This window comes from Tenrec ecaudatus, chromosome 15, assembly GCF_050624435.1.
Source record: "Tenrec ecaudatus isolate mTenEca1 chromosome 15, mTenEca1.hap1, whole genome shotgun sequence".
NCBI lineage: Eukaryota > Metazoa > Chordata > Mammalia > Afrosoricida > Tenrecidae > Tenrec > Tenrec ecaudatus.
In genome coordinates this window covers 81,918,640-81,934,941 of record NC_134544.1, presented here as the reverse complement: position 1 = coordinate 81,934,941, position 16,302 = coordinate 81,918,640, and the positions used below count along the sequence as shown (strand labels likewise).

At 45.3% G+C, this 16,302-nt stretch overlaps 1 pseudogene; it reads left to right on the top strand.

Annotated features, from left to right (window-relative positions):
- Positions 1-251: 251 nt before the first annotated feature.
- LOC142427548 (WAP, Kazal, immunoglobulin, Kunitz and NTR domain-containing protein 1-like) lies at positions 252-13,325 on the top strand (annotated as a pseudogene).
- Positions 13,326-16,302: the final 2,977 nt, after the last annotated feature.

The following is a 16,302-nucleotide window of genomic DNA, read 5'->3' as shown; positions in this document are numbered from 1 at the left end:
GTTTGGAAGGAAGTCCTTTGTGAATAGAGAGCTACAAGGATATTGGAGTTCCTGAAGGGGGGCAAACAGTTCCACATTCGACTATTTAACAAATCATTGGCAGTTGGAACCCACCCAGGGACACCCTGGAGGAAAGGCCTGGCAAACTGCTTAAAGCCTATAGTCTTGAAAGTCCTATGGAATGCACACATGGCGTCACCATGAGTCAGAATCTACTCTCTCGTGCCTGTTTTGGTATGGGGAGAGGAGCGATGGGGTATAATGTTGAATCCAAGAAGAGGAAGGATTTGGTAACCATTAATGTGACTTCTGACCGAATTAATAACAATAGTATGCACTTTTGTGGGAGAAAGATGAGGATTTCTACTGCTCTAAATATTTAGTGTCAGAAACCCACAGACAGTTCTACCCTGTCCTATACTGTCGCTGATTTGGTGTCAACTGGATGGCACTAAGATAGCACCTATCTGCTGAAAGGTTGCCATGTGGCAGGGCTTGTGCCAAGTCCGTTATGGTTATGCCTATGATCTTTGCGGAAGACAAAGACCCTGCTTATGATTACTGTCTCTGTTGTCAGATCACTTCATTGTCCAGTCTTGGCTCTATATCCATGTAGCTCCATGACTTTTGACAAATCATTGAAACCCTTTTGTGCTGCTGTGTGTAGAAGGGAAGTGAAAAATAGTTCTTAGCTTGAGTGTTCGAGGTTGAGATTGAATGCTAGAAATACCTTCTTGTTAGTCGCTAGCAAATCAAATTTGACTCCTTGTGACCTTACGTCTGATAGGACATATTACTGCCAGATCCTATGCAATCTTCCTGCCCATTGGCAGGTTTGAGGTCATTGTTGCGGTTATTGTGCCAGTCCGTGTCATGAAGAATTTCCACAGATCCACTACTTTACCAAACATGATGTCCTCTTCTCGCAATTGGTCTTTCCTAATGACATGTCCAAAATCAGCATGACAAAATGTTGCCATCCTCTCTTCTAGGAACATTCTTTGAAGAATGTCCTGGCTCGATTTCCTCCAAGACTGATTCCCATTCTTTTGGCCACCCACAGTATGCTCAATACACAGTCTTTGCCATCACGGTCATTCAAATGCCTCAATCCTTCTTAGAATCCTGGTCCTCACTGTTGTCCTGGTTAGAAATTCCATTTCAGATCTGCTGAAGTGGAATCTGAGTTTCTGTTAAGCCCCAAGGGCATTGCATTTGTGTGCCTGCTAGAAGCACAGATGGGGAACAACATCTGGCCAATAGTAAGTGCTATATAATTATTGCTTGTGATCAGTGTTATTATTTATCATCCCATCTAATCTTTCCAGCACACTCACATGTCAGGAAACCAAGATTCTGAGCCTGACAGTGCCTTCGCTGAGGCTACCCCTCAGGAGAGGGCAGGGGCTTTATGCAAATCGAATATAAGATCAGAACAGTTGGCCTGAGTGGAGGGACTTTCAATGCTAAAATAGAGGAACAAGTTGTTGGGTATGTGGGAGGAAAGGCATCTAAAGAAAATCAGCAGAGTGCTCTGAGGCTCTGGAGTTCTGACTACAAAGACACATAACCTTGCTCCCAAACCTCCTCTTTTCTGGCAGTGACATAAACCAAGCATTTGCTCTTTTGCCCTGTACAATCCAGTGGCCTGAAGAACATTCTAAATGATGTACAACCATCACCCCCATCTTGTTTCAGAACATTTGGATCACTCTGAATGGAGACACAGCCAGTGCTCCTTAACCAGTCACTCCCCATTGCCTTCGTCACCCAGTCCTTTTCAACCGTGACTCTGCTTGCTGTCTCAATGAATTTGCCTATGGATTCTGCATATTTCATATCAAGCTCTCATTTTGGGCTGACTTGTTTCACTCAGGTTTTCAAGGGTCCTCCATGGTGTAGCATGTTCCAAAACATCATTCCTTTTTAGAGGATGAATAATATTCCATTGTATGACTTAGATATTGTTTGGTTTATCCATTCTTCGGGCCCCAGGCATTTTTGTAACCACCACCTTTCAGCTATTGTGTGTAGTGCTGCAGTGAACTTGTATACTGCTATCTCTTTGAGTCTCTGTTTGTTATTCTTTGAGGTATATACTTAGATGTAGAATTGTGAGGTGGTCAAGGATTTCCTCTTCCTTGGATCCCTGATCAACGCTCATGCAAGCAGCAATCGAGAGTTTAAAAATGCATTGCATTGTGTTCGGTATATATTCACAAGACCTCTTTAGGGTATTGAAAAGCAGGGATGTTATTTTGAGAACAAAGGTTCAGACACAAGCCATAGTATGTTCAAACACTTCCTATGCATGTAAAATTTGGATATTGAATAAGGAAGGCCAAAGAAGAATCGATGCATTTGAATTTGGTGCTAGGGGAAAAAAAGTACCATGGACTACCAGAAGTACCAAGAAACTTGTCTTGGATGAAGCACAGGCCAAATTCTCCTTAGAAGTAAGGATGGCCCGATTTTGTCACCCTTTGGCCATGTACTTTCAACATGTTGTCAGAAGAGACCAGGCCCAGAAAAAGGACATCATGCTTGGTAAAGTGGAGGGGCAATGGAAAAGAGGAAGGCTCTCATGAGATGGAAGGACATGGGGGCTGCAGTAATGGCCTCAAACATAAGAATAATTGTGATGATGGTACCGGGGGCATTTTGTTCTGTTTTACATAGGGTTGTTATGAGTGGGAACCAACTGGACCGAACCTAAGAATAATAGTAAATCTCTGGCTGGTTAAGAAGGAACAAGCATTTTTCATTTTCTCTATGAGCCAGGCACTGAGAAGACCCTGAAGGTCCAGACAGAAACAGCGCTTGGCCCCTACCCATGATGGGTTCCCTGTCTAGGGGTGAGGCAGCAGACTCCCACTTTTGGTTGAGACCTATTGCAGCCTCCTTGGGGTGTCAGTGCATGCTGGAGAGACTCCAGTTAGAGACTTTTCATTTCTCTATACCCTCCTTTAAGGAACTGGAAGAACATTAGAAAAAAAAACAATCCCCAGAGATTTCTGTTGCACAATTAGACAAAAGGAAAACAGTGGGGCCTAAAGAGAATGAATGGAGAATACAGAGCTGTGTCTGTGTCCTTGGCCATGCAGCTATCAATCAGCACAGTTGAGTTCCGGAATCAGGAAGGGAAGATCCTCAATATCTGGATCTACCAGGTGTAGAAGGAGTAGCTTCAAAGCTAAAGAAGGATAAGCCCTCTTTCACTTCTAGGAGGAACTCACCTGGGGAGAACTCACTCAGGTGGGACTGCACTGAAGCCTTAGAACTGGGAGGGTCCATAGGAGCATGTTCAATGCCAGAATGGTGGCTTCCCATTCAAGAGCTTCTAGCATATTCCAGCTCATGAATGGTCTTTGCGGAGTCGCTTGGTTATTTTTCTGTGACTTCTGTGACATCACTCGAGCACATCATCCCCTCTAGCCAGGAGCAGTGGCAGGAAAAACCTGTTAGGGAGAATTGGGAGAGTGAACTAGGAGATATTCCCTACCCAGATTGCAGCACAGATCTGGGCTGTCTCCTTCAGCAAAGGCCCCGTGGGGTGGGGGCTTGACTTTTCTGATTCTCTCCAGTTAGAAGTCAGCAAGGAGCTAAAGAAGTGTGAATGGAAGAAAGCAGGATGATGAGCTGACAGCTTTGTCATGAGGAAATAATAGCCAGAACAGCTCCAAGTGGGGATGAGCAGATGGCGGGTAAGGGGACACACATTCTGCTACCAAGGGGAGAGTGAGGAGCAAGAGACCAGCAAAGACTAGTCTCAAAGCCATCTCCAATAATATTTCCCCAACAGACTGTTTTCCTCTCTCCATTCTAAACACGTCAGCCTTCACCTGCACCAAGCACCGAACCCCTCAATGCGGCCTTTATCTGCCCATTCCTCCCACCAATTGGTCCCGGCTGCTATGGAAACTATGGGGGTGAGTAACATGATCCCGCTATTAATATAAACCTCCCTGATTTCAGCACAGATCAATCAACCCCTCTCCCAACCCCATATCTAAGGGGAAGTTCCTAGGGGAAAGTAAGGAAAAAATAAATTCAACACAGGACAAGAACAACAGTGAAAAATGAACAAAGAGAGGGAGTGATGTAATTCCAGAGTGTTAATCAATTCCTTTTGTCCGTTCAGCAACCATCCTCTCCCCCAGCTTAACTCCCTGAAGGAGGAAGGAACTCTCAGTAGGTGTCTGCCAAGGTGAGGTTTCAGGCCACTTGGGGGCTTCTGAGGGATCCCTTCCAAATTTGCCTTCCCTCCCTTCAAAAGAAAGTCACTGCAACTCACCAGCCAGAGTGGGCAAGGCTATCACTGAGTTGCACGTTTAAGGTTTATGTCTTGGGGCAGATTGTAGCTCACAAAATGCCTTCAAGGGATTGTTTCTTCCCTACAAGCTCTTCCAGAATCTTGTCATTCTGCATCCAAAGTTGGAGTCTATGTTTCCTCCCTTGAACCCATGCAGGCCTTATGGCTCTCTAGGAATAAAGTATGGCAGGTGAGGTGCGATGCGACTTCTGAGGTAATATAGCTCCCACCTGGCTCTTTCTCTGCACAAGACCCTCAGAGTCCAAACCCCTTGCTGTGAGGAAGTGTGGTGAAGAGGCCACATGCAGATGCTGGCAATAGTCCCTCTTAAAGTCCCAGCGAACACTAGTGGCCATTGTCAGGTACACCAGTCGGGAAGCTGTGTGAGGTGGCTTCATCATCAGCCATTGCCGGATGGAAACTCCATAGAAGAGTCTGCTAGCTTCGTACTGCCAATCCCCAGAACCATAGGAAATAATGACTGATAAGGAAGATAATAATTGACTGCAATTTTGTTTCACACCAGAAGAAATGCACTGGGGTTATAGCTCTGGAGCCACAGTCCTGACGCAGATGTATTAAATAATTTATTGATTATCTAGTGATTCTTCCTGGTCCTCACCCTTCCCAGCTTCCCTGTGCCCACCCAGTCCAAGCAGCTGCTTCATGACTTATTCTGTAAAACTATGTGCGGGTAAGTCAGAAAGCATTGCTCTAAAACCACAGACACTTTATTAAACAAAAACATCCAAATGTGAAGCGACTGTTTCTAGACATAGCCTCCTTCTTGGTCTACATCCTGGGAGGCAAACTTTTGAGACAGAAGAGCCAACTTTGTCCCTCACAACAATTGAAAGATTCTTTGAGAGAGATAAAAATATATTTTTTTTACAAATTCAATCACCATTATCTGAATAATAACTGTCCTTGGAAAGGTTTCCATTTTACTTCAGAGCCACATGCGTGGACCGAGAGCCCCGCAGTGTATCCCTGATCCCTGCTCTATAGACTTATGTAATTATTCTCTGAGGTCTTCTCTGCTTATATACACTTCCAGTCACACGACATACCATGACCAACAGGGTCGTTTTGGCATCATTGAAGGACATGGATCACTTGCTTTGGCATGTTCTTTGATCGTACTGTGTCCCTTGAGAAATCTATCCAGATGATCCCTTTCAGATCCCCAAACCAAAACAGTCACCATCACCTTCTGAGCTGCTGTCTCTGTTTTGAATTTCACTGGCAGAGCAGATCCCTTCAGAAGCCACAGTTTTGATTAGAAGCTTTTTTTGGGGGGGGGGGAGGGGTCACACACCTAACAAGATTAAAACAAAACAAAGAAACAACAACAAAAACCCTCACTGCCATTGATGCCAATTCATAGCAAACCGATAGGACAGGGTTAGAACTGCCTGTCCTTTGAGATTCTGAGACTAACTTTACAGCAATAGACAGCCCTGTCTTTCTCCTGCGGATTGGTTGGTGGTTTTGAACGGTTGACCTTGCAGATCAAAACTGAATACGTAGCCACTACTCCACTGGGGATCCCTCTAAGACAAGTGTACTAGGGAGCGAACTTACCCGTAGCCATCACCTGATGGCAGAGACATGTTTCCATGTGTGTTATTGGAATAAACCTGTGCATGAACAGGATCCCAGGGAGCAATATTCCCTTATTCTTGCACATACACAGCCCTGGTTGCCCTCCATAACTCCCTATCCTCATTGTTCTGGGCTCCCTGTGTCTTCCCAAGATGCCCTCCACAGTGCTGCCATGTGGGCTAACCAGAGAAACCTTTGCACTTCCGCACCCACAGAATCTTTCCATTGCTCAAGTTGGGGGTCTCACAAGCGGATTTACTCTTCACCACCCTCTGTGGCTGAGCTACCCACCTCAACTTCTTCGTGTCCAAGGGCCGTCTTCTCTTCACCAACCACATATCCACGATGTGCCACTTGCAGCACCTGGTCTAGTGGTTCTGGAACCAGACCTTGACTTGACTCTTGGTCCTGCTCAGGAAGCAGGCAAGCCAGGCACTCCTGGCTCACCAGGTGCTTGAGCTGCTCACAGGTCCCCTCCAGCCCAATTAGTTACTACTTGCCATCCGTCTCCAGGATCACCTCCCACCCCCACCCTTATATTTTATGCGCTAGGTTGGGGTGGATGGTTTTACAACAAACATAATAATAACAAACTAGAGTGATGTTGGACATTAGGAATGAGAATTTGGGCTGTAATGCACCATTTGTGGCAACAAACTCATTTTAGCTTTTCTGCCTGTGAAAACACAGAGATTCAATTGGTTTTTTTGTGTGACCTAGTTGATGGTTTATTTCATGCTGGGTACACACAGCAATCATCGGTCACCAATTTATTATAACATACTGTGATGGAGAGAGACAGTTGACAATTTTAGCCCATGTGTTGAGGCTGTGCACCCAAAAAAAATGGATGTCACATATCCAGTGGGCACTCATCTCAGCCATTTGTGGGTGGATGTCAGTCTTATCTATGTCATCTGATAAATTTTGGTTGTCTGTTCTTTGCTGTTCATAACGTTTTCAGTGGATAAGTCCTCAAAAGTGGACAGCCTATTTCTTCTATGTAGCCTGCTCTTAGTCTGGATGTTCTGTTGAAAATGTTCACCTTGGGTGACCCTGCTGCTATTTGAAATACCAATAATACAGCTTCCAGCATCCCACCAATACACAAGCCACTTCAGTATGACAAACTGACAGGTTATGAGTACCGGCTTCTGTCATATTGCTTTGTGCTCACAAACTTCTTGAAGGTTTTAGACATCAGTGGGCCTCAAACTTGAGCAGGCATCAGAATCACCTAGAGGATTTCTTAAGACAGATTTCTAGACTTTACCTTCAGACTTCTAAATTCAGTCGTTCTGGAGTGAGGCCCTAAAATGCTCTGTTTGTGCTTAACAACTTCCCAGATGATGCTGCAGGTCCACAGATAACACTTTCACTTGCCACCTCTATTCTTCTTCCCCTTCCTTTTCAACCTCTTACAATATGGTTTCCACCTTCATAATTGTTTCTATGGGGGGGGCAATGCTTTGGGAATATAGTCTAGCCTAATGACACCTGCTCATCCTTTGGCCTCCATTGACCTCTGTGTATCATTAAATGCCAAGGGACCATGCTTTCCTGTTTGCTGCTCCTTTTGCCTTGCTGCATGTCTTTTCTAGTGCTGTATGCTCCTTAGTACTCACTCACCTTGTTCCTGGCACCACGAGTGTCCAGAGGCTTTGGTAACAAATTGCCACCAGTTCACAAGAGACACTTAGTTCTCTCATAGTTCTGGAAGCTAGAAGTCTGAAGTAAAGGTGTTGGCAGGGCCATGCTTACTACCAAGGCTCTAGGGAATTTTTGGTTTCTTTTTGTAGCCTCAGGGAAATCTTAGCTGATGACAGCACAACTCCAATCTTTGCCTCTCTCTTCACTTGACAGTTTTCCATTTGAATCGATCTGTGGATCTTCTCTTCCCATGAGGGCATCAGTCATACAGGATTTGGGTTCAGTCTAATGACCTCCTTGTATAACTAATTACACATGCAAAAATCCCACTTCCATTTGAGGTCATGTTCACAATGCTTAGCTGAGCTGCAATCCTCGAGGTCATTAGTTTGACACCACCAGATGCACTTTGGGAGAAAAACGGGGCTTTTTTAATCTCGCAAAGAATTACAATCTTGGAAACCCACCGGGGCAGTTCTACCCTATCTTATAGGGTCTTTATGAGGTGTCATCAACTTGATGACAATGAGTTTTAAGTGGACTGGTTCTTCAACATATTTTTTATGAGGGGAAGAATACAGTTCAATCCATAACATTTCCTCATCTCAAGAGCTGACACTCTTTGGTGTTCTCTTTTTTCTGGTTCCTACTGATGAAGAAGCTCTGCATGAGGTCAAGATAAAAAATTCAAGTCTCAAGTTGCAATCTTGAAAGATTCTATAAACAAAATAATGAATGATAAAAGAAACATCAAGAGAAGATGGAAAGACTACACAGAGTCACTGTACAAAAAAAGCACTAGTCAACATTTCACCATTTTAGGAAGTAGCATATGAACAAGAACCAATGGTGCTGACACAAGAATTTCAGACTTCACTGAAAGCATTAGCCAAGCACAAGGCTCCAGGAATTGATGGAATACCATAGAAATGTTTCAGCAAGCTGAAAAAGCACTGGAAGCACTCACTCATCAATCCTAGGGAATTTGGAAGAGAGTTACTCAGCCAACTGGCTGGAAGAGATCAATATTTGTCCCCATTCCAAAGCAAGGTGATCCAACAAAATGCTCCAACTATAGAACAATATCTTTGATATTGCACACAAGGAAAATTTTGCTAAAAATCATCCAACAATGGTTGCAGCAGTATATTGACAGGGAACTGCCAGGAGTTCAGGCTGGATTCACAAGAGGATGTGGAACAAGGGATATTATTGGTGATGTCAGATGGATCTTGGCTCAAAGCAGAGAATACCAGGAAGATGTTTACTTGTGATTCATTTACTATGCAAAGGCATTCAATTGTGTGACCCATAATAAACTTTGGATAACTTTAAGGAGAATGGACTTCCAGAACACAATAAAATGTTACAAATTTGTACATGGATCAAGAGGTAGATCTGTTAACAGAGTAAGGACACATTGAATGACTTAGAGTCAGGAAAGGTGCTAGGGTTGAATCCTCTCACCATACTTTTTCAATCTGTATGCTGAGCAAATCATCAGAGAAGCTAGATTACATGAAGAAGAATGTGGTATCAGGATTCAAGGGAAGGCTTATTAACAACCTGAGATATACAGATATTCAAAAACTTTGCTTGGTGAAAGGGAGGACTTGAAGCACTTGCTGATGAAGAGCGAGGATTACAGCCTTCAGTATCGGCTACAAATCAATGTAAAGAAGACCCAAATCCTCACCACTGGACCGATAGGTAACACCATGATACATGGAGAAAATATTTTAGTCATCAAGGTCTGTGTCTTACTTGGATGCACAATCAATGTTCACGGAAGCAGCAGTTGAGAGACCAAAAGAAGTATTGCTTTAGGTAAAGCTGCTGCTCAAGACTGCTTTAGATTGAAGAGCAGACCGTGACTTGGGTCAGGCACACCTTAGTCCTCAAAGTCCCAGTCTTCTCCATTGCATCCTATACATGGGAACGTTGGACATGGAATAAGAAAGACCTTAGAAGAATAGAAGCATTTGAGTGTGGTGCTGGGGAGGAATATAGAACGTTAAATGGACTGCTAAAAAGACAAAACGATCTATCTTGGAAGAAGTAAGGTCAAGGTGCCTTACTTTGAGGCACTTACTTAGAGGGAAAGGATGGCAAGACTTCACTTTGGACATATAGTCAGGAGAGGCCAGTCCCTGGAAGAGGACATGTTTGGTAAAGTGGAAGGGCAGTGAAAAAGAGGAAGGCTCCCCTGAGATGGATTGACACTGTAGCTACAACCATGAACTCAGGCATAGGAACAATTGTGAAGGCAGCACAGGACAGTGCAGTGTTTTGTTCTGTTGTGCATTGGGTCGCTTTGGGTCAGAGCTGACATGACCTCAAAATAACAACTGATGAAGATCAAGGATGGCAACCTTCAGTGTGGATTGTAACTCAATATAATGCAAACCAAAATACTCACAACGGGACCAATAGGTAACATCATGATAAATGGGGAAAATATTTAATTTTTCAAGGTTTTCATTTTTCTTGGCTCCACAAATAGTACTCATGGAAGCTGCAATCAAGATATGAAATGAAGCATTAGGTTGGATATATTTGCTGCACAAAGTCTCTTTAAGGTTTTGAAAATAAAGATGTTACATTGAGAGCAAAGGTTCTCCTGGCCCAAGTCATGGCATTTTCAATCATCTCATATGCATGTGAAAGTTGGACATTAGATAAGGAAGATGGAAGAATAAGTGATATATTTGAATTATGGAAAAAATTTTGAAAGTACCATAGGCTGCCAGAAGAACAAACAGATCTATCTTGGGTAAAGTATACTCAGAATGCTCTTTAGAGGCAAGCATGGCAAGAGTTCGCTCATGAACTTTGGACATATTGTCAGGAGAGGCAAGTCCCTGGAGGACATCACGTTTGGTAAAATAGAGGGGCAGTGAAAAAGAGGAAGGCTCTCAACATGGATTGAGACAGCGGCTGCAATAATGGGCTTAGACATAAGAACAATTGTGAGCATTGTGCAGGACTGGGTTGGGTTTTGTTCTGTTGTACATAGGGTCACAATGTGTCAGAAGTGACTCAACTGCACCTAACAAGAACAACAACTGGCATCTGTCAATGCCTTCCAAATGTATGGCTCTAGCCATAGCCTCTCTCCTGATGTCCAGGCCCACATTTCCCCCAGTCTATTGGGTGTTTCTAGCTGAGTGTCCTCCAGGTATCCATCATGGTCAGCATCATTCTCCCATCTTTCTTGGCTAATGTACTTTGTGTCCCTTAGTCCTTTATGGCTACACAAGTTAGCTACCTCGTCCTCAAATTCAAATGATTATCAGATCCTAACCATAAATGCTTCTCCAATTCCCTTCCTCCTTTCTAGTTCATCCTCACCTGGAACCTTTTGTTTGGACCCGCAGTAGCTCTTGCCTGGACCATGACCATGGCTGTCTGAGTGATTTTCTCATCCTTAGATGCATCTCCACTTTTGTGTGCCATTACCAGTAAGATTTCTGACATGGAGATAAGGCTGTATCATTCTTTGGTTTTAAAATGTCAATGACTCTTCATAACTCTGCAGATGCTCTTCTCAGACCCTCTGATGACAACAGGCTGCTTGAACAACTCCTGTGCCATAGAGTACCCAGGGGGGCCCAGAAACAGTGACTGAGGGGTGAGTAGCTACAAGTCTCTAATTCTCTTACTTCCATGGAGACCATGCTTTTATCCTGTCTCCAGAGTGACCCTGAAGGATTGAGCTAAATTGTCTCTCATAGAACTTGGTAGCACACTTTGACATATTTTGTTTGCCTTATACCTTTTTCGCTCTCCCATTCTAGCTTTTCCTGGTAACACCTAATAAATCATTTCCATAAGAATCATGCTCATAGTTGGCTTCCAGGGACCTTGGTCTAAGGCAAGATTTTATAGGGTAAAATTAAAACTTATTAACTTGGAATTCAAAGCCTTTCAAAATCGGTTCTGAGCAATGTTTTTGGATCTATTATTCCTGTGTCCCATCTGACATGACAGTCACATGTAGAACCTGAATCCCCACATTTCGTGTGCTTCCACATTCCCATGGCTCTGATGAGGCATTGTGCCTGTGGGGAGTGCCAATCCAGTCCCTGCTTGGAGAACCAGCACAAATGCCACGTCTTCTGTGAAGCCTTCGGAAGTCTGTCTTCTGGCTCCACTGTCCATGTTCCCTTTGCCTTCATGTTTTATGCATTTCCGTGATTCAATATTTATTTGGATGAATGGCTCCTTAGCCTGCTTCCCACATTCCATTGTGAACTCCCTAAAGGGTGACCACGTTTCCATAATTATTGTATTCTCACTGCCTGGGCGAGTATTTGATCCATAATAAGCACTCAATAAATGTTGAGTAAATGAATTTTATGTAAGGAAGTAGAATTTAACACTTACCATTTGTCGGGCTTTGTTTTAAGTCCTACACATTAAAAAAAAATTTTAGGGAGGAGAGCAACAGAGGATCATCAGGGGATAGGCCTTCTGCAGGTACCATGTAGGCTCTGCCCCAGGATCCCCTTACTCTGGGATCTCACCCCTTCCCACCTGAACACGGAGACCTCTTAGTGCTGCACTCTGGCCTCTGAACGTGGCCCTAGGAAGTGAGAGAGGTATCCCTGGGAGCAGTGGGGTGAAGGCTCTGGGCCTGGAAGAATGAAAGCTGCCTGGGTGTGGGAGTGGAGGTGGTCCTAGGGAGGGGTGCAATAACTGTGGTCACCCAACAAGAGGAGCATGACTCATCGGCTTTCCAGATAGCAGACAGGCTTGGAAATAGAATAATGAGGCTGAGTGGGGGAGGGGGGCGTATGTACCACTAGAATCCTAGGCTTGGGTTGGGAGGCTAGATGCTTGGACCGGTCCTGGCAGGAGCACAGCAGCACCAGTGGGCCCACCTTGAGCCACTCCCTCTATTTCCCAGGACTGCGCAGGCCCAGAGCGAGGCTGCCCCAAAGTGTGGGGCCTGCGGAGCTGCGTGGTGGCGCACTTCGGTCCCAGGGACCACAAACCACCAGCCACTGCCTCTTGTGAGGGCTTAATGTTCACGCAGCAGGGCTCCGACTGCTGCATCTGGGTCTGGCAGCCCATGTGCCTCTGCCTCAAGCGATGCAGAAAGGAGTCCAGCTTCACCTGCCTCTCAGAAGGCCTCACTTAGTGAAACCTCTGCCACCTAGAAGCAGAGGCGTGTTTGTGCGGCCTGTGCATCGTGCCCTTCAAGGTAGTTCTGGGCTGGCCCCCCAGCAGCCCCAGGCCTCCAGATCCTACAGTGCACCCGACCCAGGGACCACGCAGGAGCCGCCTGAGACCACAGCATGCACCACACAAGGGAAGTCACCTGATGTGCCAGAGCCAAGCTGCAGTGCTTTTCAGCAACCCATCACAGCAGGCTGTGGCTGTTCTTGGCATGGCCAGCCTGCACTTTGAAGTCAGCGGGCGCCCCCTGCCCCCCATCACCTGGGAGAAGCAGAGTGAGCAGCCTGAGAACCTGATCCTGCGCCCGGACCAGATGTAAGGCAACATGGTGGTCACCAGCATCCGGCAGCTTGTACTGTACAATGCGCGGCCCTTGGACTCTGGGCTCTACACTTGCACTGCCCACAATGCAGCGGGCCTGCTGTGCGCAGACTTCCTGCGCTCAATGGTGCAGCAGGGCTTGCCAGACCAGGGCTCCCTGTGCAAGCTCTGGATCCCTTGCCTGCCCCATGCGCTCCGCGCCTGCTACACAGCCCTGCATGGGTCCTGCCACCCTGCGCCTGCTGTGGCATTTTGACCTGCAGCACAGCAACAGTGTCACTTTTGGGCCCGGTGGCTGCGATGAGGGTAAGTCCTGCACAATTATTAACTCCTCCAATTTACCAAATGCTAGTATGAAGCAAGTACTATTGTTATTTGACAGAAGAGGAGGTCAGGGCATGGAGAGATCAAATGACTAGCCCAAGGTTACAGAGTGAGTCAATAGAAGAGTTAGATTTAGAAGAGTAATCTGATGTCTGAGATCTTCACTCACCACTCTGCTATTCTGGACAAAGACGGTTCTAATAGCAACTGTTGCAAAGGAGGTTCACAGCCTCTTAGGTACTTCTAGGTAGGGGATAAAACTGAGACAAAGAGGGGAAATGGCCGAGTTTCACATTGGGTTATAAACAGCCAAGGTGGCAATCGAAACTTTTTTTTCTGACTCCTAATCTAATACCCTCCTACAAAACAGCAGAGATGGGCCTTGAGAGCATCTCATGATAAATCCTCTTGTTTGAGACTCAATGCCACTAGTTTGGGTACCAGCCTGTAAAAACAGGGCAGATAGTTGTTGTCAGGGAAACCTGGTTCCTTGGTAGAAGATGCTCCGTGGCTGGTTATGGGTTAATAGTGGTCATGTACATTTTCATGCTCTGTGAGTGTAACTTCCATGACTGATGGTCATAGGTAGAATTGCTTGGACTTTAGATTTGTGAACCTGATGCCCATAAACTACATTTTCATATAGAATACATGTCTGAGAAGCAGGCCTGTTTTAATCTCATGAGTTATCACCCTTCCTTTCTCTAAAACTTGAGCCAGCCTCCGATGAGTGAAGAGGTTGCTGTGGCAAGGGAAAAACCCACCCATTGCTTGGCAGCCTCCAGTTTTGGCTCCCTCGTCAGAGACCTGAATTTATTTATTCTGAAGGGGGAGGATGTTCTAAAGGGTATTTAAGGGTCCTTGCTGCCTCAGAGTGGCAAGAAGAGACGTGATGTTCACATGCAGTTTGGGTCTCTCAGTCATGATTCTCAATAACTGCTGACAGCTGAGTAGTTCAGTATTGGCTCTAGGTACAAAGGATGGTGGTGGTGGTGGCTGTGTGTGTGTATATTCCATTAAATTCATGTCAGTTTTGCAGATCAAGTCTTTGTAATACTGGATTACTTTGGGGTTGGCCAAGTGGGAGGAAAGAATGTATGCTCCCTGGAATGTTCCAGAAGACTTGAACTAGCCTGTTGGCTAACCCAGTACATAAATAACAAGCAAGCCGGTTGCCAGGAAGTGGTGCTATTTTATAATGGGTGGTAACAGAACATTAGAGGTTGGCCCAGGTATATTTGAGATATTGAATTTACAGTGGACTATCAAAAATATGAACAATCCATCTTCAAAGAAATACAACCAGAACCCTATTAGGAAACGAAGATGACAAGACTGTGGCTTGCATACTGTGGACACGTCATCACTAAGGGCCAATGGTAGAAAAAGACATCATGCTTTGCACATTGGGTAAACAAACCAGGGGAGCTCATCCATGAAACCAATGGACACAGTAGATCTCGCAAAGGACTCAAGCACACCAGTGCTCTGAAGATGGTACAGGCATGGTCAATGTTTTGTTCTTTTGTACATAAGGTCACCATGAGATGGAGCCTACTTCAGGACCATTAACAACAACCACCTAAGTCCAAAACCAACATCACTGCCAGGGAGTCCATTCTGACTCATAGCCACACTTTAGGGCAGAGCATAACTACTCCCTGGGATTGCTGCGACTGTGAATTTTTTCAGGAGTAGCCAGGCACATTGTTCTCCAGTGGATGAACTGATGAGTGTAAACCGCTGACCTTACAGTTGTAAGCCCAATGCTTTCCCCACTGTCTCACCAGGACTCTGTGTAATAGCAGCAGCAGCCACAGGCACAAACCCTGGCCACTGCTGATTTGAAGGGGACAGATAATGGGTCTGGAACTAGGTGTGATCTAAATAGAGCTAGGACAGACACATGTAGTCTGGGGCTCACAGTGCTTCGTGGATTTGGTTAGACGCTATGGGATGCGATACCACAAGGCAGAGGAGGCTCAGGCCAGGGTAGAAAGAAGTTGCTTCATCCTACTAAGATTGAGAGGTTGATTTTGGGCAAATCAAGCTGAGGCTCTAGACATCCGCCTTAATCTCTGTTCAGATGTAGCATTGTAACTCATCAGCTGTGGGAGAGAGTTTCCAGTACACTGACAGCTTTCCACCTCCATTGCCTGAGGCTCTCTGCTTCTCTGCCATGGGCAGGCTCAGTCAAGCACAGGGGCAACCTAGTGCAACCCAGAAATGCAGAGGCGTGAATGCCCCAAGGGCAATGCTCAGCCCCAGTTCCTCTCTCCTCCTGTGGCCTGATGCTAAGAAAAGTTCCTTGGTTGCTGGGAAGCCCCCTAGGGGATTGAGTCCTAGTGACTCCCTCTTATTGGTTTCTCTCCCTTCCCGGTCTCACCGTGCTGCTCTTGCACTGTGTTTTCCAGGCCCACTTCTCAATCAAACCACCTGTGCCCAAGTGCTTCCTCATTTTGGCATCAGGAGATGCCTATACTGCTAGAGAATGAGGACTGTTTTTTTTCAATGATACTAAAAGAGCCCTCTGTGGTCCTGCCTGCCAGGTTCTTTACATGAAAATATAGAATTCCCAGTTAAATTAGAATTTCAGGTAAACAATAGAAAGACTTTTATTATATGTCATATTTGGTATAACTATGTGTGAATGTGTGTACTAAGAAAATTTCATTATTTATTTTGGATTCAGTTTTAACTGGGCAGCCTGAGTTTTACCTGACAGCCTTACACATGAACCATGGTTGCAAATAAGTCTGAATTAATTGGGAAACTGAGAATAGTGACAGAAGCAAAACCACACTTACTGCCTTAGAGTCAACTCTGATTCATAGTGACCCTGCAGGACAGAGAAGGAAACCCCAATGGGGTTTCCAAGTCTGTGGATCTTTATGGGAGCAGACAGCTTC